Source organism: Bufo bufo, chromosome 9 (assembly GCF_905171765.1).
Source record: "Bufo bufo chromosome 9, aBufBuf1.1, whole genome shotgun sequence".
NCBI lineage: Eukaryota > Metazoa > Chordata > Amphibia > Anura > Bufonidae > Bufo > Bufo bufo.
The window spans coordinates 132,594,685-132,622,099 of NC_053397.1; the positions used below are offsets into that span (position 1 = coordinate 132,594,685).

General features: G+C 44.7%; 1 protein-coding gene and 1 long non-coding RNA gene across 2 annotated transcripts in view; one reads left to right on the plus strand and one right to left on the minus strand.

Annotated features, from left to right (window-relative positions):
* Nucleotides 1-27,415, minus strand: part of SLC25A38 (solute carrier family 25 member 38) — a 364,800-nt gene that overhangs the window by 275,562 nt on the left and 61,823 nt on the right.
* Nucleotides 20,571-21,012, plus strand: LOC120978657. Its single transcript, XR_005774155.1, has 3 exons — nt 20,571-20,657; nt 20,754-20,864; nt 20,964-21,012. It is a non-coding gene; the product is annotated as an uncharacterized LOC120978657 (long non-coding RNA).

Here is a 27,415-nt window from a genome sequence, read left to right on the forward strand (position 1 = left end):
TACCATTCTTTATTCATGGCTGTGTTTTTGGGCAAAATTGTGAGTGAGCCCACTCCCTTGGATGAGAAGCAACCCCACACATGAATGGTCTCAGGATGCTTTACTGTTGGCATGACACAGGACTGATGGCAGCGCTCACCTTTGCTTCTCTGGACAAGCCTTTTTCCAGATGCCCCAAACAATCGTAAAGAGGCTTCATTGGAGAATATGACTTTGCCCCAGTCCTCAGCAGTCCATTCACCATACTTTCTGCAGAAGATCAATCTGTCCCTGATGTTTTTTTTTGGAAAGAAGTGGCTTCTTTGCTGCCCTTCTTGACACCAGGCCATCTTCCAAAAGTCTTTGCCTCACTGTGCATGCAGATGCGCTCACACCTGCCTGCTGCCACCTGCTGCCATTCTGCACTGGTGGCACTCCGATCCCGCAGCTGAATCCTCTTTAGCAGACAATCCTGGCGCTTGCTGAACTTTCTTGGATGCCCTGAAGCCTTCTTAACAAGAATTGAACCTTTTTCCTTAAAGTTCTTGATGATCCTATAAATTGTTGATTGAGGTGCAATCTTAGTAGCCACAATATCCTTGCCTGTGAAGCCATTTTTAGGCAACGCAATGATGGCTGCACGCGTTTCTTTGCAGGTCACCATGGTTAACAATGGAAGAACAATGATTTCAAGCAACACCCTCCTTTTAACATGTCAAGTCTGCCATTTTAACCCAATCAGCCTGACATAATGATCTCCAGCCTTGTGCTTGTCAACATTCTCACCTGAGTTAACAAGACGATTACTGAAATGATCTCAGCAGGTCCTTTAATGACAGCAATGAAATGCAGTGCACAGTTTTTTTTGGGATTAAGTTAATTTTCATGGCAAAGAAGGACTATGCAATTCATCTGATCACTCTTCATAACATTCTGGAGTATATGCAAATTGCTATTATAAAAACTTCTGGGGAGGTCTGGCCCTACCAGACATGTATAGATATTATCATGCTGTTTAGTTGACTTATGCCAGCTGGTGGGTGAGGGCGGATGCCAATAATCCGGTAACTGTGTTGGAAGCGGCACTTCTAGGATCCTATGAGGCTGTGACAAATTTCCTGTACAGAGTGGGAAAGTATCCAGTTAGGTGCCTCACTTCTAATATGACAGCAGTAATAACTGTATGGAATGAGAATACCTGGGTGTGGGGCAACAGAGGAGAGAGGGAGGGATGGTCTCCCGTGCTGCCATTATGGAGGAATTTTGAATTCTGGCCGCAGCATGTATTAAGTATGTTGCTCAATTGCATTCAGACAGATTTTTTAGAACCTACCTGGAGTTAAAGAGGACCTTTCACCTGGATATCTATAATCTATGATGTCTTGCCAATTCTTTATTTAATAAAGAACCCCCCCCAGTCTGCTGTGGTCCCCGTATCTTTTGGCGCCTCATATGCTAATAAGGTGACTTGGTTATACTAGGCGTGGACTTGAAGTTCTCCTGGGCGCGGTTATCTTCTCCCTGGCTGCGAGCGCATCCAATCAGAGCGCCACTCTCTTAGCCAGGGAGAAGGAGCTCAAGTTCTCACGAGAGAATAACCAAGTAGTATAACCAAGTCGCCTCATTAGCATATGAGGCGCCAATAAATACGGGGACCACAGCGGACGAACGGGGGGTTCTTGAGAGAGAGAGAGAAAAAAAAAGTTGCCAAGACACCACTGGGGACGCACTGTAAGGTAGTATAATAATTACATTTTAGATATCCAGGTGATAGGTCCTCTTTAAAAGGAAGAATTCCAGGTACTCCGGACTAGTCTTTTTAGATATTTTCAACTACTACACACATGCGCAGAACAATTTAGAAGAGGTAAGATCAGGCATGGATCCATGACTGATCCGCACCAAACGCGATGTGATAGTAGCCATAGACATAAGAAGGAGTTAATGTATAACTGGTGGAACAGTCATATGTGCATCCCTATTTTAATAGCTTCATGCATTCCCCATGTAATAAAAATTCTGGAACCTCTATTCTTATGTCTCTATGTTGTGCCATTCCTTTATTATTTATACTAGAAGTTATGAATGAGCAGTAAGGGTACAGAAGGGTGGTAACTAGGTGGGGTGTGTAACAGCACAGTCTGGCAATGGCAGAGCTGACTGATCAGAGACAGACTGTGCAGGGAAACCCCCTTCCCCCCCCAACTGGTTACCAACCCCCCGTACCCTTACTGCAGACTGCTAGCAATTCATTCATAACTTCTAGTAGAAATAATAAAGGAATAGCACAAAATAGAGCCATAAGAATAGACATTCCAGAATTGTTATTACATAGGGAATGCATGAAGCTTGTGAGGCATGTCAGGAGTGGTGACAGGTCCTCTTTACCTCATTAGGCTTGAGAACTAGGATCACTTTGGCCATTTTGGAGCTATCATAAGTACTGATGCACACTCCTCCTCTATTTTCCTCAACACTCTGGGAATGAGACAAAAAGGTGGGAAAGCAAATCCCAACTCCTGACTCCAGTCCTGAGTTAATCCATCTATTGCTAGTGGATTGTCCAAACGATTGAGGGAGAAGAACCTCTCCGCCTTTCTGTTGGCCCTGGAAGAAAATCTATCGTGGGAAGGCCATACCTATGGACTATCTACCGGAAGGTCTCCTCGTTCAGACACCACTCTCCCTGTTTGAGAGCAGTGCGGCTCAAGAAATCTGCAATTGTGTTGTCCTTCCCTTTCAAGTGTACTGCAGATAGAAAAACCCCCTTCTTTCTGTTATACTAAAAATCTCTTGGAAAGATGTAACAGCTATGGGATTCTGGTACCCCCCTGGCAATTTATATAGGCTACTGTCGTTGAATTGTCTGAATGGAAAACTATTTCCCTGTTCATCAACTTTGGAACCACTATCTCTAGAGACATTTTTATTGCTTTTGAAATTGGAGGAGGCTTTCCTTGAGGCTAGATCACACCTCTCCTACCAGAATCTGTTCTGGGAGTGAGCTCCCCAACCACAGGAACTTGCATCCGTGGTGATTACCAACTGATCCTGAAAGGACCATGGAACCCCTGCAGACAGATTCATCGGATTTATCCACCATAAAAGAGAAAGTCTGGCCTTTGAAGAAATGTGGAATTCCCTGTCTAGAGAAAGGGGGGTGCCAACCCAGTACCTCAGAATGTCTGCCTGCATATCCCTGGAATGAATTTGGGCATAAGCAACTGCTGGAATAGTAGATGTCAATCAGACCCAATACCGCCATAGCTTCTCTGAAAGAACACAGGTAGGAGAGAAACATTAAATGAGTCCAACAAGTATAATCAAATCCTTTTTCTTTATGGGAAGAAAACTCTTCTGCTGACAGGACTCCAACTAAATTCCCAAAAACACACATATCTGAGGGGGAACAAGACTTGACTTGTTCCAATTGAATTTTCCAACCTAGATCTTTTAAAGTGGAGCAAAAGAAATTTATGTCCTCTAACAACCCCTCCCTTGACTGACAAATTAACAAAAAAAATAGTCTAAATGGGGTACCATAGTGACTCCTTTTAGTCTTACAAAGGCCGTAACCTCCGCCACTATTTTGGTAAATAACCTTGGAGCCTGTGAAATTCTGAAAGGAAGAGCCCTGTACTGAAGATGTAACCATCTCCCTTTTATCCAAACTGCGCCCTTAAAAATTTCTGGGAAGAGCTGTAAATCAGCACATGGTAGTAAGCATCTTCCAGATCTATGCTAGCCATCAAACCGTTTTGGAAGGGTAGACTCGTAGTTGATTTTATAGTCTCCATGCGGAATTTTTTTTAAGACAGGGATTTGTTTAAATTATTTAGATTCCGAATCACTCTGAACGATCAGTTTGGTTTCTTTACCATTAAAAGAGGGGAATAGAACCCCTTAAAGAAAACTCACTAAAATAAAGTGGCCTGAATGGGAGGAAATGATCAAAAACCCTAAACACTGTAGCGTGTTTATAACAGGGGGAGAAATTCCTCGGCATGCGATCCGTTGCATGTGGTCACATGCGGAGTAATTGCTACCCCAGTTATAAACACGCTACAGTGTTTGGGTTTTTTGAGCATTTCCTCCCATTCAGGCCACTTTATTTTAGTGATTTTTCTTTATATGTATGGTATGTGCCATTGCGCAATGCTGGTAACAGTCTAATGCACCTGGTAGCCTGTGTCACATGGCCTGCAGCCCTATCCCCTCTCCCACTGCATGAGTGATCTCACTATGGAGGTATGTGGGAGCTTGGCTGTGAGTTAGATCTTAGCAACCATTCAGACAGTGTTCACACACCATAGGTAGTCTAGTGGTAGGACCCATGCCACACTGAGATACCTTGTCAGGTGGTGCAAAAGGGCTCCGTTGTGTTCCTGACTGGAATACATTGGCTAAAGTCTCCGTTTTTAACATCAGCCTGTCACGGTAAGTGAGGAAAAGGAAGAACACCAAATAAACTACAACAGTAACACAGACTAGGCCCCAAAGCTATCGAGTAGAGGGATGGTTACCTCCTAGTTATCCCTGAGCCTCTCCCTGACTGCTGACAGTATGAGCAAATCCTAATGGTGGAAGAACTCATACACCGGAACCTAATTACTTAAATTTGGTTTGAGACAGCACACTAGATCTTCAAGAAAAATGTATACTTTTATTGGTTTTTCAACATCAGTGGTACAGCAACGTTTCGGGCCCAAACTGGTGCCCTTCATCAGGCTGTACAAGATCAATGTCGGATTTCACAGAGTGCATGCTGCGGAACCTAAGACCTGCTAAAACGGTCACAAACCCTAAATTAGGGAGCGGGGATAAGACTGCTGGGACCTTCCACCGTGAAGGGACCAGCGTCTTCCTGAGACCTAGACACAACACACACACACACACACACACAAAATAGAAACACTAAGACTTGGCTTCAGATGAGTAAGAAGCAGGAGAACCTCTAAAAACCAGTTTAGAACTCCAGAAGGCAATAACAACCGCAAGGTCTGCAAAAACAGCCGTTTCCAAAATATAATCTAAAGAGGCACCAAACAGCATAGAACCTACACAAGGGATTGCACAAAGTCTAGCTTTAGAACCCTGATCTCCCTTCCAAGATCTCAGCCAAATCACACGCCTGGCCGGATTAGATATAGCCGCTGCCTTAGCAGAAAACAGAGTCAGAACAGAGTCAGTGGATGAATCTGCTAGAAAATAAGCTGCTTTAAGGAAGGAAGGTAGGGAAGAAAGAAGTTTCTCTCTTGGCGTTTTATGGTGTGTTGTCTTCCTGGCGCTTGAGTTTGACACATCGCGGATCGGGTTGACAGATTACTGGGAGGGGCTGGAGAAGATCTAGTGGTCATGGTCCATATCGGAACCAATGAAAAAGTTAGAGGTAGGTGGAGCGTCCTAAAAATGATTTTAGGGATTTAGGTCAAAAGCTTAGGGCAAGGACCTCAAAAGGTAGTGTTTTCCGAAATACTACTGGTACCACGAGCCACAAAAGAAAGGCAGCGGGAGATTAGGGAGGTTAACAAGTGTCCCAAGAACTAGTGTAGGAAGGAAGGGTTTGGGTTCCTGGAGAACTGGTCCAACTTCTCAGTTGGCTACAGGCTCTATCGTAGGGATGGGCTGCACCTCAATGGGGAAGGGGCAGCTGTGTTGGGGTAGAAGATGGCTAGAAGGTTGGATGAGTGTTTAAACTAGGGACTGGAAGGGGGGGAGGCAATTACGTTATAGGATGGGAAGATAGTGCAGATAGAGACCGGGGGCAAGGTAATGGGACTGGATGAGAAATTAAAGGAGGGACTAGAACAGCTCAGAAGGAAAAGTGTAGGGTACAAAATAGACATAAACCTCTTAAATGCATGTAAACTAATGCCAGAAGCCCGACTAAAAACTGGGGAACTGGAATTAGTGATGTTTGAGGAGGACTATGACATAGTGGGAATAACTGTGACATGGCTGGATGATAGCTATGACTGGGAGGTTAATGTAGGCGGACAAGCAGCGTTTTGGTGTCCGCATCCAGAGCGGAATTGAGGCGGAACGGAGCCAAACTGATGCATTCTGAACGGATCCTTATCCATTCAGAATGCATTGGGGCTGAACTGATCCGTTTTGAACAGTTTATGAGATCCCTGAAACGGATCTCACAAACTGAATTCAAAACGTGTGAAAGGACCGTCGGGCAAACCAATTCCCCCAAATGTAAAGCCCCAAAAAACGCCAATGAAAAGGCCAACCTAAATTACCGCTCCTCCGAGGCGGAACTACAAACCTCCCCCAACTGCTCCCCCAGCTTCAACAATAACCCAAAGGACACTGGTCTCCTGCTATCTTCCCCGGCCCGCGCCCGACGCTACCCCTTCAGCAGCCCGCACCACCAAAAAGGACTTCGTCACATCTGGCCACTTCCTACACTTAAACCCAAAAGCCAGCCCGGCCATGCAACTGTTCATCTTCGCCACCGACCAACCCTCCTCTCTACAGTGGCCCACAAACAATAGCATCGGAACCTCCAACTCACCGTTCCCAACTTACTGCACCAATCCTCCCAGCACTGCCACGCTTTCAAGTACGTTGCCCACGTGCCGGGCGCCAGCGATGCCTGAATGAGACCAGTTACAGTTCTTCCAGTACCGCCCATAGACAACTCGGGCACTCCCTCACAAATTCTTCCGCGTCTGGAGCCAACTGCCGGAAACGGTCCCACTGTGAACGAGAAAGAGCGTCAGCTATGCAGTTGTCAACCCCTGGCACATGAACCGCCACCACCCATGCATTGAGCAACAGACACTCGTTGCAGCAACAGCCGTTGCAGCAACCGCACCACCAAAACCGACGAGGCTGCCAACCCATTTATCGCCTGCACCACCCCCAGGTTATCACAGTGGAACCGCACCTTTTTGTCCCGAAAAACCTCTCCCCACAATATCACCGCCACTACTATGGGAAAAAGTTCCAACAATGCCACATTTTTTACCCAACCTCTTTCAACCCACCTATCCGGCCACCTTCCCGCACACCATTTCCCCCCGCAGTAAACCCCCAGCCGCGTCTGAAAACAACTCAAAAATCAAAAGAGTTCGACACATTCCCCATGAATAGAGAGCGACAGTTATAATTTTCCAGAAAAGAACTCCACACTTTCAAGTCCGCCCTCAATTCCTTCCCTAAACGAATGTAATGATGTGGTAAAACAACTCCCGCCGTTGCCATTGCCAACCATCTACAAAATACCCTCCCCATGGGCATAATTCGGCACGCAAAGTTGAGCTCCCGCAACTATAATTTTTTTTTAAACGACACGCCCTTGCTATCTCTCCTTTCAAATCAACCAATTTATCTAAGGGTAATCTACATTCCATCCTGTCTGTGTCAATCACTATTCCTAAAAAAAAAAAAAAACTCAACTCCGTAACCGGCCCAACCGTCTTATCTGTAGCCAACGGGACCCCAAAACCCCCAAACAACGACTCCAACGTATGTAACAACAATGCGCACACTCTAGAAACTGGGGGACCAATACACAGGAAATAGTCCAGGTAATTAATGATAGATTCACAACCTAACGAATCCGCCACCACCAACTCCAAAAACGAGCTAAACGCCTCGAAGTATGCACACGACAGGGAACAACCCATAGGCAAACACCTATCTACGAAAAATCCCCCCTCCCAAAAACACCCCAACAGATGTAAACAAACTGGATGTACCGGCAGTAACCTAAACGCTGCCTCAATGTCAGTCTTTGCTAGCAGCGCCCCTCTCCAAAACTTCTTAACCCACTGCACTGCCGCGTCAAACGAGGTATAAACCACTGAACACAAGGCCGGGTCTATACAGTCATTGACCGACGAGCCCTTTGGAAAAGACATAAGATGAATAAGCCGAAACTTATTCATCTGCTTCTTCGGATCCACCCCCATAGGTGACACCCACAAATTCGGCAATGGCGGGTCCAAAAATGGGCCCGCCATCCTGCCTAGACTGACTTCCTTACTCAGTTTCTCTGCCACTACCTCCGGATGCTCCAACGCCGACCTCAAATTTCTTCTAGACAACATCGCCTCACCCTGAACAAACGGGATTCTAAACCCCACCGAAAACCCTTCCCTTAATAATGCTGCCGCTTCCCTATCCGGTTATCTGTCTAGAAACGAGCCCATCCTTACCAGAAGAATCAGCGTCTCCACATTTACTATTGAAGTCCCCTCCCCCTTTGTCTGCTGCCCCTAAAGCACCGCGCAGCTCCGTGTGACCCCCACAAACCGAGCACTCGTGTTTAAATTTACACTTGGCTCCGAATTTACAGGTTCCGTCATTAAATGCGAAACAAAGGCCCTTCGCTGAGGCTGATGCAACGTTGGTCTGCCCTCCACCTCCTGAATCCCCCCGAAAGGACTGGCCCTGTCTAACCGGCGCAGTAACCTTCAATCACAAGGCTATATCCTTATGATCCCACTTTATCTCAGGACGCACCGCCTTCCGCTGCCTGAACTGTTCGTCGTACCGCAACCACGCTATCCCCCCATATACCCTATACGCCTCGCCGATTGCATCTAAATAGCACTCCGGCGCTTTTTCCCCTTTCACGCTTGCCAGTATCGCGAACTCCTGCAACCAGTTTGCAAAGGCCCGCGGTGTCAAGCGATACCTCCGCTTCTCCTCCTCTTCCTTCTAACCCTCATCCCTTCTTACCCTATCCAGGTTAAATGCATCCAAAGGTAGCAACGAAAAAATTTCAACATATTCCCCCCTCCAAATCTTTTCCCTCACCTCCTGTTTTAAATGTGCCCCCAACAGGCCTTCAAAACATACATAGACCTCTCCTCTCGCCCCATCGTTCAGTCGTACCATCTCCTCCTCTGCCGCGCCCCCCCCGCCTGCGTGTGCACCGACGAAACCGCGGACCCGACCCCCAAACTGGCCCCCCCAACCATGTCTGATCCACCCGAGGGCCCCGACACTACCCACGCAGGCAACGGGGACGTCCCCCCCCATACCCCAGCCTGCTAGCAAACCCACCAGCCCCCCCAATAATTTACCTAAACCCCTGATAAGATCTAACGGGGGCCCCCCCCTACACCTCCACTAACGCCCCTTTATGAGGCCTCAAATGGCTGCCTGGGTGCTGTGTCCCCATCAGCCGCAGATCCTGAGTCCAGCAGACCGATCCTCCGCGTCGTCGCCTCTTCATCCAGTCCCCTAGCCAGGCCCAGGCTAGAGACGTAAGATCTTCCCTCTTCCCGGGCTTGCTCAGAAGGGGCAGAGATTCTTCCTCCCTGCTGCGTGGATGCTGAAGACAGGGGCCTGCTGCCGGATACCACTGGAGCTGCAGTAGCCCCGTTCCTCCCGATGTCCTGTACATGCTGGGGGGCCTCTACCTCCGGTCCTGGGCTGTCGACCCCTGCACCCGGTCCAGATCCCACGCCGTCCATCCCAGAAGACCGAGGTGACCGGGCCCGGCCACCTCGCAGGCTCCGCCTACAGTTTGGATTCCTCCCACGCCGGGGAGTACTGAAGGGAGCGGTCCCCGCCGACCCCCGGCGTGGAGGGTCTTTAGAGGGGCTCAGTTTGCGGCGCTGAGCCTGGGGGGGCTGTGAGGACTGTGGGCTGTAGCGCACCGGCAGCCTGGCCCGCCGCGGCCGGTTTAGTATGGGCTGAGGCACGGCTGGAGCCTCAGTCGCCCCCCAAAGTATCTGCTGCACCTGCTCCTGGATTTATCCCGCACCGCAGACCTCCGCTGCTGCCCTCAGCTGGCTAGTGGTCGCCTCAAGCTGCTCCATCTCAGGTACCACTTAGCTCTTTTCCCACAACTCAAAATGGCCCCTTTCCTCTCTTGGCTCCAACTATTTAACCCCTTGACCACTCCCCTTAAAACGTAAAGCATCCAATCCCCCAATCCCCCCTTTTCAAAGGCCCTCAAAACCCACCCCCCTTAAACCCAGCCTAACATCCACTACCTGGGGTCTCCCTGAACCAAACCCCCCCGTCATGATGGCCTCCCCTAAAGGCTCTGCCCCCCAATCCGGCCATAACTAAAAATCTGCTACTAAAGCAAATCATAATGAGGTGGTTATTATGGGGGACTTCAACTACCTAGATATAGACTGGGAAACAAACTTGTATATCTCATAAATGAAACAGGATTTTGGCAATAACCAAAGACAATTACCTTTTCCAACTGGTTCAGGACCCCACTAGAGGGACGGCCACACTGGACTTCGTATTAACCAATAGACCTGACAGAACAGATGTGCAGGTCAGGGGACATCTGGGAAACAGTGACCATAAAGTAATAACCTTCCAATTATCATTCAAAAGAGTTTCTTCAGGGAGGAACAAAAAATACCAAACTTCAAAAAAGCAAAATTTTGCAAAAAGTATGAATTTGAAGGTGTCGGCCCTCTACAGAGCAATGAGGGGAGTTGCAGAGAGCCATGAGGAGAAAGCAAAGCTATTAAATATTTTTTTCTCCTCTGTATTCATCGAAGAAAATAAACTGTCAGATGAAATGCAGAATGTAAAAGTTAATTCACCATTAAAAGTGCCCTTTCTGACACAGGAAGAAGTACAGCGGCGTCTTAAAAATATTAAAATAGACAAATCGCCAAGACCAGATGGCATACACCCCCGTATCCTAAGAGAATAAAGTAATGTCATAGCCAGACCCTTATTTCTGATATTTAACCCCTTCAGGACACAGCCTTATTTCACCTTAAGGACCAGGCAATTTTTTGCAAATCTGACCAGTGTCACTTTAAGTGCTGATAACTTTAAAACGCTTTGACTTATCCAGGCCATTCTGAGAATGTTTTTTTCGTCACATATTGTACTTCATGACACTGGTAAAATGAAGTAAAAAAAACTCATTTTTATTTATAAAAAAATACCAAATATACCAAAAATTTGTAAAAAATTGCAAATTTCAAAGATTCATTTTCTCTACTTTTATAATACATAGTAGTACCTACAAAAATAGTTATTACTTTACATTCCCCATATGTCTACTTTATGTTTGGATCAATTTGGGAATTATATTTTATTTTTGGGGGATGTTACAAGGCTTAGAAGTTTAGAAGCAAATCTTGTAATTTTTCAGAAATTTTCAAAAACGCACTTTTTAGGGACCAGTTCAGGTCTGAAGTCACATTGTGAGGCTTACATAAATCGAAACCACACAAAAATGACCCCATTCTAGAAACTACACCCCTCAAGGTATTCAAAACTGATTTTACAAACTTCGTTAACCCTTTAGGTGTTCCACAAGAGTTAATCGCAAATGATGATAACATTTCAGAATTTAGATTTTTTGGCAAATTTTCCATTTTAATCCATTTTTTCCAGTAACAAAGCAAGGGTTAACAGCCAAACAAAATGCTATATTTATTGCCCCGATTCTGTAGTTTGCAGAAACACCCCATATGTGGTTGTAAACTACTATACGAGCACACAGTAGGGCGTAGAGGGAAAAGTGCGCCGTATGGTTTTTGGAAGGCAGATTTTGCTGAACTGGTTTTTTTGACACCATGTCCCATTTGAAGTCCCCCTGATGCGCACCATCCCCCCCCCCCGCATTTAGCCTAGGTGCCTGCAGGCACCTTGTTCCGATCACCGCCCGCCGGGCGGCGATTGGAACACCACATGACGTACCGGTACGTCATGTGTCCTTAAAGGGAACCTGTCATGTGGATATTTGATTATAATCTAACTAATTATATACAATCATTAACTACTAAAAAGTACCTTAGATGTATTCACTTACTGGCGTGACAGATGGCTACCTCATAATATACACACAAAGATGCTGCATGCTAATGAGCTGATTGGAGTCCAGCGTGATGTCATTGAGTCCAGCGTATATTTAATTCAGAGCTATAGCCACTCCTGCCCACCTGCTGCTGATTCCTATGGAAACAAACTGTCATTCAGCAGCAGGTGGGCGGGGAGAGTCAGGAGCTCATAAATATTCATCACTCATCATTATCAGCTGGAGCTTTTCAATACAAGATGTTGGCAGATTGACTGGGTCAATTAAAGAAAGTGACCCAGCATTGTGCTAAGAGAATCAATCACTTATTTATGTTGCCCATAGGACACCATAAAACTGGTGACAGGTTCCCTTTAAGTACCAGGACAACATGACGTACCGGTACGTCATGTGTCCTGAAGAGGTTAAGCACGCTATACTGACAGGGAGTATTACACAAGATTGGCGCATAGCAAATGAAGTGCCAATATTCAAAAAGGGTCCAAAAAGAGAGCCCGGATATTATAGGACGGTAAATTTACCATCTGTCGTGGGTAAACTGTTGGAAGGTTTTCTAAGAGATGCTATCTTGGAGTACCTCAATAAAAATAAGCAAATAACGCCATATCAGCATGGCTTTATGAGAGATCATTCATGTCAAACTAATTTAATCAGTTTCTATGAGGAGGTAAGTTCTAGACTTGACAGCGGCGAATCAATGGATGTCGTATATCTGGACTTCTCCAAAGCATTTGACACTGTACCACATAAAAGGTTAGTATATAAAATGAAAATGCTTGGACTGGGAGAAAATGTCTATGTGGGGAAGTAACTGGCTCAATGATTGAAAACAGAGGGTGGTTATTAACGGTACACACTCAGATTGCGTCTCTGTCCCTAGTGGAGTACCTCAGGGGTCAGTATTGGGCCCTATTCTCTTCAATATATTTATTAATGATCTTGTAAAAGACTTGCAAAGTAAAATATAAATTTTTGAAGATGACACTAAACTGTGTAAAGTAATTAACACTGAAGAGGACAATATAGTGCTACAGATGGATCTGTATAGATTGAAGGCTTGGGCAGATAAGTGGCAGATGAGGGTTAACACTGACAAATATAAGGTTATGCACATGGGAAGGAATAATGCAAGTCACTCGTACATACTAAATGGTAAAACTCTGGGTAACATTGACATGGAAAAGGATTAGTAAACAGCAAACAAAGCTGTAGAAACCAGTATCAGGCAGCTGGTGCCAAGGCCAAAATTATAATGGGTTGCATCAAAAAGGGCATAGATGCCCGTGATGAGAACATAGTCCTACCACTTTACAAATCACTAGTCAGACCACACATGGAGTACTGTGTACAGTTCTGGGCTTCTGTGAACAAGGCAGACAAAGCAGAGCTGGAGAGGGCACAGAGAAGGGCAACTAAAGTAATAACTGGAATGGGGGGGACTACAGTACCCTCAAAGATTATCAACATTAGGGTTATTCACTTTAGAAAAAAAGACGACTGAGGGGCGATCTAATTACTATGTATAAATATATCAGGGGTCAGTACAGAAATCTCTCCCATCATCTATTTATCCCCAGGACTGTGACAAGGGGACATCCTCTGCGTCTGGAGGAAAGAAGGTTTGTATACAAACATAAGAGTATTATTTACGGTAAGAGCAGTGAGACTATGGAACTCTGACTGAGGAGGTGGTGATGGAGAGTTCACTCAAAGAGTTCAAGAGGGGCCTGGATGTATTTCTGGAGTGTAATAATATTACAGGCTATAGCTACTAGAGAGGGGTCGTTGATCCAGGGAATTATTCTGATTGCCTGATTGGAGTAGGGAAGGATTTTTTTTCCCCTTAAGTGGGGAAAATTGGCTTCTACCTCATTTTTTTTTTTTTGCCTTCCTCTGGATCAACTTGCAGGATAACAGGCTGAACCGGATCGACAAATGTCTTTTTTCGGCCTTATATACTATGTTGTTATCTTTAATATGAGACTCCAACTGGTTCAGCCATAATTTTAAGGATATAGATACCCAGGAGGCAGCAATAGCAGGCCTGAGACTGGTAGATGCAGATCCCCACGCCCATTTTAAATAAATCAGTAGAGAAAGAGAAAGTTTCTGCTTCGGCGCGAAATCACTGGAGAAGACGGTCTTAATGAAAGAATTCTTCTTGTTTTAATAGAAACAACGAGTTTCGGGGATCACAATCTCCCCTTCATCAGGTTTCATAATGATACAATGGATATAGCAAATAGATGAATATTTCTAGATAAAGCATGTAAAAAAAAACACCAAAAAGATGCACCTGGGTGACGCCCCCTAAGGGGAGGGGCCACCCCTAGGTGTCACCCTGAATGCAGTCTAAGTTTTCATAAAAAACAAAACAGTATTATGAGTGTATAGCCATTATTATAGATTAGACATAAAACCACTTCCATATTCATACAGAAACGAACGTTATTACTAGTAGAATCGTTTTTATTATTAGAAACTCCCGGTCATGTGATCGCAAATGCAAGCGATCACATGACTCGGGAAACCGGAAGCAAGAGCATCCTCTGGTGATCGCCGTCCTCCTATGCAAATATAGGGGGAGAGAGGCCGAGCTCCACGATACTTAACGTGTGTAGGGCGCATGCTCGGATAACTGTTCCGGGCCGGCAACTGTAATGGGTGACATAGGATATCACGTGATCGCAACTGTGCGGTCACGTGACCCATTGTCCTGGTAGCGCCGATGCTATAGTTTTTTAGAGAGAGACGCAGCCCATGGAATCTAGTACAGAGTTAGTATATACTTTGTCCAAGCAATCGCTAGTACGTTTGAATGTTTAACCAATATAAAATATTATGATAAATATGCAAGAATCATAGTTATAAAATATGTATAGAACATAAGTATTCCATAAAATGATGAAAAATTCGAATAAATATGAATAAATAATTCAAACAAAAATTTGAATAAAATTCTAAATGAATAAATATGTATAAAAAAAAATTGTATAAAAATAAATATACATAAATAATAATAGCATGCTCTGCATGATGTCTGCACAGGGCATTGACTGATGGCACTATAGTAGGGGAGGTATTGGAACTTGATTGGATATTTGGTGAAGGGTCTAAATTTATAAAAGTGAAAGGGAATGAACAGCCTGGGAAGGAATTCTTCTGTGAATAATCGGAAAATGTGGCCTTTCTTATGTGTATATCCACTTTATAGATTGATTTCAAAGGCCTCATTTAGCCCATAGGGATTCAGGCTATTAAGTTAAAAAATCCAATACATCTCACGACGTCTGATGTATTGGACATCTTTTTGAAGGTGAGTTGGAATTAGGCCTGCACGATATATCGAAATTATAATCGAATCGCGATATTTGCGTTTTGCGATATGGCGATTTTAAAGTCATAAAAATGCTGCGATTATATTTCCTACTGTACTTACAAGTAATAGCCAGGTGACACTGACAGGGCTTCTGTAGTGGAGTCAGCGGCACCTACGGTGGCGGCATGGATGCCTGTGACGTCGTCTTGGGCTCCGGCGGCGCCAACGAGCGTTTCTGTGGCGGCGGATGATGATTGGAGCAGCAGTCCACCTGACTGCGCTCCTCCAATGTGATTGGCAGCGGCAGCTTACGTATGCTCGCGCGCACCTAGTCCTGGGAGGAAAGCCCCACCCACCCTGCTGAACGGAGCACCGAGGAAGAAGGACAGGGCGAAGTGAGGACTGAGGAGAAGCCCGTCCATTAACATTGGATGCGCAGCGCACGAAGCAGCAGCAGCAGCAGCAGGTCCCCCACGGTACAACATGGAATGAGGAAGTGATTTAGTCACTCACTTCTCATTTCATATCCAGTCCCCTTCATTTCATGTTTAGTCAATGAACATGAAGGGGAATGGGATTAGACATGAAATGAGGGGACCCGGCTGGCAAGGGGAGGGGGGGGGGGGGGGGGGTTGGCCTAACTGGTGGCTGGCATATGAGAGGGGGAAGGGAACCTACCTGGCTCTGGCTGGCATATGAGGGGGGGGGGGTTAACCTACTGGCTGCTGGCATGAGAGGGAAGGGAACCTACCTGGCTCTGGCTGGCATATGAGTGGGGGGGTTAACCTACTGGCTGCTGGCATATGAAGGGGGGAACCTACCTGACTGCTGGCATATGAGGGGGGGGGCCTACCTGGCTCTGGTTGGCAAAACTTGGCATATGAGGGGGGGTTTACCTACCTGGCTCTGGCTGGCATATGAGGGGGGGTGGGAAACCTACCTGGCTCTGGCTGGCATATGAGGGGGGGGTGGGAAACCTTCCTGGCTCTGGCTGGCATATGAGGGGGGAGGGGTGGGAAACCTACCTGGCTCTGGCTGGCATATGAGGGGGGGGTGGGAAACCTACCTGGCTCTGGCTGGCATATGAGGGGGGAGGGGTGGGAAACCTACCTGGCTCTGGCTGGCATATGAGGGGGGAGGGGTGGGAAACCTACCTGGCTCTGGCTGGCATATGAGGGGGGAGGGGTGGGAAACCTACCTGGCTCTGGCTGGCATATGAGGGGGGAGGGGTGGGAAACCTACCTGGCTCTGGCTGGCATATGAGGGGGGAGGGGTGGGAAACCTACCTGGCTCTGGCTGGCATATGAGGGGGGAGGGGTGGGAAACCTACCTGGCTCTGGCTGGCATATGAGGGGGGAGGGGTGGGAAACCTACCTGGCTCTGGGTGGCATATGAGGGGGGATAAACCTACCTGGCTGCTGGCATATGAGGGGGGATTAACCTACCTGGCTGCTGGCATATGAGGGGGGACCTACCTGGCTCTGGTTGGCAACTTGGCATATGAGGGGGGTTAACCTAGTACCTGGCTGCTGGCATATGAGGGGGGTTAACCTACCTGGCTCTGGCTAGCATATGAGGGGGGAGGGGGGTTAACCTACCTGGCTCTGGCTGGCATATGAGGGGGGATTAACATAGAAACATAGAATGTGTCGGCAGATAAGAACCATTTGGCCCATCTAGTCTGCCCAATATACTGAATACTATGGATAGCCCCCGGCCCTATCTTATATGAAGGATGGCCTTATGCCTATCCCATGCATGCTTAAACCCCTTCACTGTATTTGCAGCTACCACTTCTGCAGGAAGGCTATTCCATGCATCCACTACTCTCTCAGTAAAGTAATACTTCCTTATATTACTTTTAAACCTTTGCCCCTCTAATTTAAAACTGTGTCCTCTTGTGGTAGTTTTTCTTCTTTTAAATATGCTATCTTCCTTTACCGAGTTGATTCCCTTTATGTATTTAAAAGTTTCTATCATATCCCCTCTGTCTCTTCTTTCTTCCAAGCTATACATATTAAGGTCCTTTAACCTTTCCTGGTAAGTTTTATCCTGCAATCCATGTACTAGTTTAGTAGCTCTTCTCTGAACTCTCTCTAGAGTATCTATATCCTTCTGGAGATATGGCCTCCAGTACTGCGCACAATACTCCAAGTGAGGTCTCACCAGTGTTCTGTACAGCGGCATAAGCACTTCACTCTTTCTACTGCTTATACCTCTCCCTATACATCCAAGCATTCTGCTGGCATTTCGTGCTGCTCTATTACATTGTCTTCCCACCTTTAAGTCTTCTGAAATAATTACTCCTAAATCCCTTTCCTCAGATACTGAGGTCAGGACTGTGTCAAATATTCTATATTCTGCCCTTGGGTTTTTACGCCCCAGGTGCATTATCTTGCACTTATCCACATTAAATTTCAGTTTCCAGAGTTCTGACCATTCTTCTAGTTTTCCTAAATCCTTTTCCATTTGGCGTTTCCCTCCAGGAACATCAACCCTGTTACATATCTTTGTGTCATCAGCAAAAAGACAAACCTTACCAGCGAGGCCTTTTGCAATATCACTTATGAAGATATTAAACAAAATCGGTCCCAGTACAGATCCCTGTGGAACCCCACTGGTAACATTACCTTGTTTTGAATGTTCTCCATTGACTACAACCCTCTGTTGTCTGTCACTCAGCCACTGCCTAATCCACTCAACAATATGGGAGTCCAAGCTCAATGACTGCAGTTTATTGATAAGTCTTCTATGTGGGACAGTGTCAAAAGCCTTACTAAAATCTAGATATGCGATGTCTACTGCACCTCCACCGTCTATTATTTTATTCACCCAGTCAAAAAAATCTATAAGATTTGTTTGACATGATCTCCCTGAAGTAAACCCATGTTGTTTTTCATCTTGCAATCCATGGGATTTTAGATGTTCCACAATCCTATCCTTTAATAGGGTTTCCATTAATTTGCCTACTATTGATGTCAGACTCACTGGTCTATAGTTGCTCGATTCCTCCCTACTACCTTTCTTGTGAATGGGCACGACATTTGCCAATTTCCAATCTTCCGGGACGACTCCTGTTACTAATGATTGGTTAAATAAATCTGTTAGCGGTTTTGCCAGCTCACCACTAAGCTCTTTTAATAATTTTGGGTGTATCTCATCAGGCCCCTGTGACTTATCTGTCTTCACCTTAGACAGCAAACTTAGAACATCCTCCTCTGTAAAGATACATGCATCAAACGATTTAATAGTCATTCTTTCTAGTGGAGGTCCTTCTCCTTTTTCTTTTGTAAAAACTGAACAGAAGTATTCATTAAGGCAGTCGGCTAGCCCTTTATTCTCTTCTACATACCTTCCGTCCTTTGTTTTTAATTTAGTTATTCCTTGTTTTAATTTCCTTTTTTCATTTATATATCTGAAGAATGTCTTATCCCCTTTTTTCATAGACTGAGCTAGTTTTTCTTCTGCCTGCGCTTTAGAAGTTCTTATAACTTGCTTGGCCTCTCTCTGCCTAATCTTGTAGATTTCCTTATCTTCATTGCTCTGGGTTTTTTTATAATTACAAAATGCTAGCTTTTTATTTTTAATGATTTGGGCCACTTCTGCTGAGTACCACATTGGTCTCCTCCTTTTTTTGCTTTTACTGACGAGTCTAATGCAATTTTCTGTTGCCTTCAATAATGCACCATTTAAGTAGTCCCATTTCTCCTGGACTCCATGTAATCCGTTCCAGTCTGATAAGGACTCATTTATGACTAATTTCATTTTTGAAAAGTCTGTTTTTCTAAAATCTAAAACTTTTGTTTTTGTGTGGTGGGACTCTTTCACAGTTCTTATATTAAACCACACTGACTGGTGATCACTAGATCCCAAGGTTTCGCCTACAATGACATCATATACCGAATCCCCGTTTGTGAATACCAAATCCAAAATGGCCTCCCTCCGGGTTGGCTCCTCAACCACTTGTTGTAGAGATAACCCCAGTAGGGAATTTAGAATATCTGTACTCCTGGTAGAACTTGCTATTTTGGTTTTCCAGTTTATATCTGGAAGATTGAAATCTCCCATAATGATAACCTCTCCTTTCATTGTCATTTTAGCTATTTCTTCAACTAGTAGATCATCTAGTTCTTTAACTTGACCAGGTGGTCTATATATCACACCTACACGAGTTACTGCATGGTTAGCAAACTGCAACGTAACCCAAACTGACTCTGTTGGCCTCACCAACTTGAATTAGGTTAGATTTAATGCTATCTTTCACATACAGGGCCACTCCTCCTCCTTTCTTGCCTTCTCTGTCTCTTCTGTATAAAGAGTACCCTGGTATGGTTATGTCCCAGTCATTTCTTTCATTAAACCATGTCTCCGTAACAGCCACTAAATCTACATTCTCAGATGCCATTATTGACCCAAGTTCATTGATTTTTTTACCTAAACTGCGAGCATTTGTAGACAGGACTCTGAGCTTATCATTTCTTAACCTCTGTGCTTCTGACCTGTTCTGGCATTGTTTCGGGGGGCAATTGGACTCTTTTATTTTCACTCTTTTGCCCCCCCCTTCCTAGTTTAAATACTCTTTCGCAAATTCTTGGAGCTGTTCACTAAGTACATTTGTTCCTTTGAGAGAAAGATGCAAACCATCTTTTTTGTACAGTTCCTTTCTATTCCAAGTAGAGCTATCATGAGAAACAAAGCCGAATCCTTGCTCTTGACACCATTTACCAAGCCCTATGTTGAACTCCTTTATGCGCCTCTGCCTATCATTCTGAACATTATGCACAGGCAGAACTTCAGAAAATGAAATGGTGGATGCAAAATCCTGTACGTCATTACCAAGTGTGATAAAAGATTTTTTAACCTCTGACACTTCATTGCAAGCCAGGTCATTTGTCCCTAGATGGACAAGAAAATCCACGTCCCCTTCCTGCTTTGCTTGCTTAACAATATTAATAATTAACCTACCTGGCTGCAGCCTGCTGGCATATGAGGGGGGATTAACCTACCTGGCTGCTGGCATATGAGGGGGGACCTACCTGCCTCTGGTTGGCATATGAGGGGGGGGGGGTAACCTAGTACCTGGCTGCTGGCATATGAGGGGGGATTAACCTACCTGTCTGCTGGCATATGAGGGGGGGACCTACCTGGCTCTGGTTGGCAATGGCATATGAGGGGGGGGGGTTAACCTAGTACCTGGCTGCTGGCATATGAGGGGGGGGTTTACCTACCTGTCTGCTGGCATATGAGGGGGGCTGGGAAACCTACTGCTCTGGCTGGCATATGAGGGGGACATTGCTGGCATATGAGGAGTGGACCTTGCTGGAATATGAGGGTGGGGGAACTGGCATGGCATTATGAAGGGGGTGGGAATCTCAGGCTAGGGAGGGGGGGGGAGGTGAGACTGCTAGATTCTTCTCATCCTGTTACCTGGCTGGCGCTGCCTCAAATAGGTAACAACTTGACAGTTTTTCCTTTTTTCAGTGGCACTGTAAAAACAAGACTAAAAAAAACGGAAGAGCCAAGCGACGCTCCAACCTCAGATTTGTCAACGACGCGTGGTTCCCTTCCTTAGATTTGTCAAAGAAAAAGGTACTGGTTCCAAATGACCAATTAAGGGCTAGGTTCTTCTTACCCCTGTGTTGCTTAGCTCTCAACATTTTTTTTACTGTCTTGTCTGTCTACTAGGTGTCACTGGCAAAACAAGAGTAAAAAAAAAAAGGAAGAGCTAAGCGACGCTCCAACCTCAGATTTGTCAACGACGCGTGGTTCCCTTTCTTAGATTTGTCAAAGAAAAAGGTACTGGTTCCAAATGACCAATTAAGGGCTAGGTTCATCTTACCCCTGTGTTGCTTAGCTCTCAACATTTTTTTTACTGTCTTCTTGTCTGTCTACTAGGTGTCACTGGCAAAACAAGAGTAAATAAAAAAGGAAGAGCTAAGCGGCGCTCCAACCTCAGATTTGTCAAAACAAGTTAAGTTATCAAACTGGACCAGCCAAAAGACTTAAGCAGTACAACGGCAGACTTATCATTGTGGTTCCCCTATATTTGGAAAACAAAAAGGTACCAATGCCATAATTATTGGCTAATGTTCTTAACACAATTGCTTGGCTTAGAATCAGATTTTGACAGTTTTAAATTTTTTATTGGTGGCGGAAAAAGAGGAAGAGAACCGTAGAAGACGTGCAAAGTACAACCACGGGCACAGATTTATTCACCTACATTTGGCAAGGATTACGAAACCGGTATTTGTGGTTTGTGCTAATTCAGAATTTCTTATATTCTGTGCTCTTCCCCTCTCAACAGGTCTGTCAGACTCAGTACTGTCTCATTCTTGTTAATATGACTTTAGAATGGCTACTAGGAATTAGGAATAGTTAATAATCATCATGTTTAACTTTCCTTTCAGTCCACTTGTGCTGCAAAGTGAAGAGTCAGACCAGGTGAAGATGGATGCAGTTGCCAGCGAGACAGACACTGAATTTTTAAATTTTGTCCCCCAAAAAAATGCTACCTCAGTTATATGGCGCTATTTTGGCTTTACGAGAACCGACACTGAGCAAAAAGAGGTACTCTGCAAAACTTGCAAAGTCAGAGTTGCTACGTCACGTGGCAACACAACAAATTTATACCAGCACCTAAAACAGCATGGAGAAAAGTATAAAGAATGCATGACACTGAAAGGCCAGAGTAAAGACACAGCGGCTGCCGCTCTACAAAACAAAGAACAAGCAAGCCGAACAAGCCAGAGCATAAATTACAGATGTATTTGCGAGTATCACGCCATATGCCAAGTCTTCACAGCGACAAAGAAATCACTGACGCCATAACCCAATGCTTGTCAAGAGACATGATGCCATTATACACAGTTAGCAAAGTGGGATTTCAGAAACTAATCCACACTCTGGACAAGAGGTATCAGCTGCCCTCACGAAACTACTTCTCTCAAACAGCTATCCCCGAGCTTTACAGCAAATGCCGTGATGCAGTTCAACAGGAAATGGCTGGGGTGAAATTATTTTCCACCACTACGGACTTGTGGTCAAGCAGAACAACTGAACCATATATTAGTCTAACTGTGCACTTTGTCAATGAGGAGTTTCAACTGAAAAGCCGTTGCCTGCAAACATCCTATTTTCCTGATGACCACACAGGAGAGAACATAGCCTTGGGCTTGAAGGAGGCATTGGCTGCATGGAACCTCTGTGAAGATCATCAGGTCGCTATCACAACAGACAATGGAACAAATATAGTAAAAGCTGTGGAGCTTAATCAGTGGACAAGATTTCAGTGCTTTGGGCATAGACTTCATCTGGCCATTGGTAAGTACATTTTTTGTCTTGTTTGTGTTTTCTACTGTTACTGTAACTATTACTGTACTGCCCTGTTTGGAGGACTCAGAGCAGCAATTTATTCATTGGGTTTCGGGTAGCTGTACCATCTATTTAACATTTTTAAATAATATGGTACAACTACACCCAAACTCTATGGTTAACTACTGCTGTCATTTCCTCCTAACTAAAATTGGGAATTTGGGATTACTTGTTTTAATATATTATTGTGCTCTTATCATTCACAGGAAATGCCATGAAGAATAGTGCTCATGCACAATGTATAAGCAGGGCTCTTGGGATATGCAGGAAGTTGGTGGACCACTTCTCCCATAGCTGGAAGAAGAGGGTGGCCTTGAGGGAGGCACAAAGAGAACTCGACCTTCCAGAACATGCTATGGTGACCGACTGCTCAACAAGATGGGGTTCTACTCAGAAAATGATAGCACGAGTCATAGAGCAGCAAAATGCCCTCTCCAAGATTCTCTCCACAGACCGTAAAGTGAGACACCTACTGCCCTCATGGCAGGACCTGGAGGTTTTGGAATCTGTTAACAAGGCCCTCAGTCCACTACAAGATTTCACAGATGCCCTATCAGGTGAAAGTTATGTAAGCATTTTCTGTGTCAAGCCTGCTCTCAATCTCCTGAACACTTCTGTGTTGGCTGAAGAGGAAGAGGAGGACACTGACCTAACCAAGTCACTAAAATCAAGAATTCTACAGTACCTTAATGAGAAATATGAAGTCACCCAAGACCTGTTAAACATGGCATCTTTTATGGACCCACGGTTCAGAACACAGTACCTGTCAGCCGATGAGACCCAGAGCATCAAAGATCGAGTCATCGCTGAGTTGCAGGTGAGTGAAACCGGTCTGCTTAACTGGTTAGAATTTCCTGTAACATATTTCTAAAACATGCATTTTTATGTCATTTATTTCAGGAACTTCAGCAGCATCAGCCTGAACCCCAAAGCACTGCAGTGATGGAGGGAGAAAGTCATGTGGGAAACCCACCTGCTGCGAAAACCAAGAAGAAAAGTCTTGCAAGTTTTTTCAAGGAATCTACACGTGCAGCAGCACCACTGCCGTCAGGCAACACTGCATTTGATCCCATAGAACAGTTTAGAGAAGCAGTGGCTGCAGAACTCAATATTTACATTTATATGCCACTTATAGATCATGGAGAAGATCCTTTGAAATGGTGGAAGTTTCACAAGATCAACTTCCCTAGGCTATGCAAATTAGCACAAAATGATCTGTGTATCCAAGCAACAAGCTCTGCGTCAGAGAGGGCTTTTAGCAGCAGTGGTAATATTGTATCTAACCATCGGTCCTGTCTGAAACCAGACAAGGTGGATATGCTGGTGTTTTTGTCAAAGAACCTCTCAGCAAGTGTTTCAAAATAGGATTTAGGAAGTACTTATAAAAAAAAGCTTGTGGATTTAGAAAGTCTGCAGGCCCAGAGTACAATTGTTTCAGGGTGCAGGACGGTCCAGGACCAAAAACTGCTTCATTAAAGGGTTTCACTTTAAATTATGTCCCCACTCCCCAGGAAGGGATAGTTCTCTTATCTTTGTTTGTTAGGATGCTAGACAGATGTCCCGCAGGGTGTGCGCTGTCTGCAGGGGAATAGTCTTGTCACATGCCCCCCTCTTGGGGGCGTGTGGCCTTTGTGATCTCCCCGCACCCACCGCACACCTATGCGATTGCATAATGTATGGGCACTTCTTGTTATGATTAGTTTTCTTTTCATGGCACTTATGTTTTTGTAACACTCTTACTGTATTTTGGTTGTTGGCCTACTGGCCTTTTTTTGCTTTAGACGTGCGCTGCGTGGGACGTCACTGGTACTCCCGCCGGCGTCGCTCGTCTCACCCATCGCCCACCTGGATATCATATACATTTTTATTTTTTTTTTATTTTTCACATTTTAAAAAAATAGGAAGAAACTAAGTTGCATTAAGTAGAGTATTACACAAGCATTAAAGAGGAGGACCTTTCATTACCATAAAAAATCTAAAATATACAGACATGGAAAGCGGTGCCCAGGGATCTCCCTGCACTTACTATTATCTCTGGGCACCGCTCCGTTCTCCCGATATAGGCTCCGGTATCTTCAGATTTTAGGCTCAACTGGGAGGAGTCTGCCCTTGTTCTCCCGGGTGTCTCCTTCTTCCACTCTGCCCGGGAGAACAAGGGCAGACTCCTCCCAGTTGAGCCTAAAATCTGAAGAGAATGGAATCTATACCGGGAGAACGGAGCGGCACGCCCAGGGATAATAGTAACTAGATCCCTGGGCGCCGCTCTACATGTTGACATACTTAGTTCAGATTTTTTATGGTAGTGAAAGCAAGGTCATCTTTAATGATTGATGGTTCTCAAATTCTCTGATATAACTGTCCCACAAAAAAAGCATATATTACAGAATACAACATATGCTTTTTGGTGGGACACTAATATCAGAGAATTTGAAAAACAATCAATCATTAATGCTTTTGTAATCCACTATTTGATGCAAGTTTCTATTTTTAAAATGTGAAAAATAAAAGAGATTTAAAAAAAAATAATTATAATTATGTCCCCGACTTTCCGGGGCTTGTGCCTTGTACTAAAACAAAGCTTATGCATACCTCCCTCCCTCGGGCTTTGATATTAGGGTGTCCCATCTGTTGCCAGTCCACTTACTTGGCTTCTCTGGGTTGCAGATTGTAGCAGCTGCAGCTGACCTAGCTCACAATGCCACTCTGCCAACCACTGACTGTGGTCGCGTGTGACACCGCTGTGGCCAGAGATTGGCAGACTGGCAGTCTGGCACTGTGACCTGTGTCAGCTGCTGATGCTACGATCTGCAATCAAGAGAAGCCAAAGTGCTTGCAGCCTCTGACAGGATTCTCTAATATCAAGGCCCAGCAGGGAGTGAAGGAGGTACATATTACATAGGCTTATATTACTAGCCTGGGCAGTGGGCACTGGGCACATAACTTTTAGAAAACCATTTTAAGATAATCTTGTATTGCTGCTGCTGAGCTGACTTTGGTGTTCTTTAAAAAGTTCCTGTTTGGTCAGTGTTTGGAAAATCTTGAACACATGTTCTTAATATCTATTTTATTTATGTCATTGTCAGTGCTATTAAGAAAATGGCAAGTTTTGTACTTTTGCACTTGCAGTAATGCAAATATGTTGTTATTTAATTTAGTAAAAGATGTTTTATTTTGAAAAAAAAACACTGCATTTCAGTTCTTGAGTTAAGCATAAGTTCATTTCAGCATTATCAGTAATTTGTGTGCACTTTTGCCTTGAAAATCCAAGCAAATAGACCTCTAGCACAATTCCCTTAAAATATCGCATCGCACATAGTTATCGCAATTTTTAGGGCCCTAATCGCAATCGCACAAAATTCCCATATCGTGCAGCCCTAGTTGGAATATATTCAATAGGTGTTACAGTAAACCCAACACTGCTACCTTCATGCTGTTCGGCCGCGTGTCTGGACACGCTATGTTTCATGAATTTTTTCTTGATGTTTGAGCGATGTTTGTTGCATCGGTTACGTAGAGTCTGTATGGTACGACCTACGTATTGTAGATGACATGGGCATTTGAGCACATAAATTACATAACTGGAATTACAAGTTAGATGGTGTTGAATTAAAAAGGAGTCTCCAGTGGTTCAGCTGTGGAAAGATGATCTTTGGTGGATACTAGTGCAGCATAGGCATCTTTGGTGACCACATTTGAAACTACCTTTTAAGGCCCTAGTATCCCTATTCCGGTCATTATTAGCATGTGTAGCTGATCTCAATTTACTAGGCGCCAGAATGTTTTTCAAGGTTTTCGCTCTTCTATAAGTGAAACGTGGGATATCTGGGATAAATTGACTGGTCTCTTTTCAGGATGTACCAATATTTCCCCAGTGTCGCCTTTATAGCATTATGGTTCTGGTTGTATGTTGTCACGAAATTATAGCAGTAGGAGCTAATATCAGTGTTCACCCCTATTTTCTGTACTGGAACCAGACATTCTAATTGTGTTAGTTTGTTGGCTTTTTCTCTGGCGTCCATAATGATGTTACTTGGGTACCCTTTTTGACTGAACCTAGATGTGAGGATGTTGCTTTGTGAGGTGAAGTCTGTATCCAGTGTACAGTTTCGCCAAATGCGTTTAAACTGACTAAATGGAATATTTGACTTCCATTTCCTTTAGTGTGTACTGTCAAAGTCGAGATAGCTGTTGCTATCTACCTTTTTAACCGCCTCCGGACCGCCTAACGCAGGATTGCGTTCCGGAGGCTGTTTTGTTAACAGCGTCTAATATACCTGCTGCCTGGTCCTCTGGTGGTCCCTTTTGCTTGGATCGACCACCAGAGGACACAGGCAGCTCTGTAAGTAGCACCAAACACCACTACACTACACCCCCCCCGTCACTTATTAACCCCTTATTAACCCCTGATCACCCCATATTAGACTCCCTGATTACCCCCCTGTCATTGATCACCCCCCTGTAAGGCTCCATTCAGACGTCCGTATGGGTTTTGCGGAGCCGCCGATCCGCAAAACACGGACACCGCGGATCCGCAAAACACGGACACCGGCAATGTGCCTTCCGCATTTTGCGGATCCGCACATTGCCAGAACTATATAGAAAATGCCTTTTCTTGTCGGCAATTGCGGACAAGAATAGGACATGTTCTATAGGCTATACAAAAAACACCGCAGTGATATAATATTATTTTTTTCTGATCACTGCAAAAAAAAACTTAAAATTGCTGCGGCGATATAAAATGATCGCTTTTGAGGGGCATGGCGAGTTCATAGAGGCTTTTTTTTTGTCACAAGTTAGCGGAAATTTATTTTTTTCTTACAAAGTCTCATATTCCACTAACTTGTGACAAAAAAAAAAATCTCACAAGAACTCACCATACCCCTCATGGAATCCAAATGCGTAAAATTTTTTAGACATTTATATTACTGACTTCTTCTCACGCTTTAGGGCCCCTAAAATGCCAGGGCAGTATAAAT